Source organism: Austrofundulus limnaeus, unplaced genomic scaffold (assembly GCF_001266775.1).
Source record: "Austrofundulus limnaeus strain Quisiro unplaced genomic scaffold, Austrofundulus_limnaeus-1.0 Scaffold47, whole genome shotgun sequence".
In the NCBI taxonomy this organism is placed as follows: domain Eukaryota; kingdom Metazoa; phylum Chordata; class Actinopteri; order Cyprinodontiformes; family Rivulidae; genus Austrofundulus; species Austrofundulus limnaeus.
The window spans coordinates 618,727-619,987 of NW_013952449.1; the positions used below are offsets into that span (position 1 = coordinate 618,727).

A 1,261-nucleotide genomic window follows, 5' to 3' on the forward strand; every position below is an offset into this window, starting at 1 on the left:
TAGTTTCATCCGTCTCCATGATGACATCCCTCACCTTGTCAACAAAGTCCATAGTGTTCTGTATGTGATGTTCTGAGCTGCCAAATAAAGGACCAAGTATAGACGTCAGATATTTAGAAAGATTGTAAGTGACAGAGTTGATCATGCTGACAATGGGTCTTACCGGTACATCCAGTTTGTGAATTTTGGGTAAACCATACAGACTAGGAGTGGCCTCACCTGGGTAAAGTCTATGATACAGAATCCGAATAATAGCCTTGTCCTGCTCTAAACTTTTCAGGCAATCTATTAGTTTCTTCTTGTAACCACTTCCTGGATCTCTCTTCAGCATTGGCAGCATGTATCATAGACTTTACCCACTTAAGACTTAAATATAGTTTGTCAGCTCGTAGCTCCTGGAGTGGTGAAACTAACCAAACAAGCCGCCCCTAAATTATCTGGTGAATTAATTATCTGCTGTGCGCAACATTCGCTTGCTCTTTGGTAAATAAAGCAAAGCCATTTTCCTTATTTTATCTTTATTTCATCGGCCAAAGACAGACTGACAAAAAAAAAAAAAATACAAAAAACAAGATGCTCCTCCCTCTTCAGATGCGCGTCTAGTCTCTGTCCGGTCTGAACATACTGCGTCCAGCTTAAGGCATTGGGCGCATTTGTGCTGCTCAAAACGCATTTGGTGTGAACGTAGCATAAGACTGCTAATTTATTTAAGTTAAACATTTTATGAAGAAGATTTATTACAGTTACTTAACACAATTGTAAAATGGCTCAAAATAAAGAAGTTTTGATTACAGAAGGTGTATTACTTGAAGGGTCAGTATTTTTTAAGTGAAAAGTGTGTAAAAATAGACGAAGCACCATACCATCAAGAGAATGTCAGACTTTGGGAGGATATGGGAGGTTAATTTAGCAAAACTGACAATACTGCTATTAGTGGCCAGGGGTTTGTTTACTTGTTCCACACACAAATTTTGCAGAAAATATGTAGATTTTTTTTCATTCAAACAAACGACACACAAAATGTAACTCTCCTTGAAAAATCAGGTAAGTAATTATAAAGTTTGTTTGAAGAAAAGGAAGGCTGTACCGTTATTTTACACAAGGTACAGAATATCTTTAGCTTTTCACACAGAACAGAGTAAGCGATATTAGAATTAAACATGAATGTAATAGAGTTAAAATTAAAAAGCGTACTTCTGTAGAATTAATTAACAGATTTCTCTCTCTCTCTCTCTCTCTCTCTCTCTCTCTCTCTCTCTCT

At 37.0% G+C, this 1,261-nt stretch overlaps 1 long non-coding RNA gene across 1 annotated transcript in view; it reads left to right on the forward strand.

The window, feature by feature from the left end:
* LOC106517277 (uncharacterized) overlaps window positions 1-442 on the forward strand; it is a 21,518-nt gene extending 21,076 nt beyond the window's left edge. The window contains exon 3 of the long non-coding RNA XR_001310183.1: window positions 130-442. This is a non-coding gene — a long non-coding RNA (uncharacterized LOC106517277). The remainder of the gene's footprint in view (window positions 1-129) is intronic.
* Window positions 443-1,261: the final 819 nt, after the last annotated feature.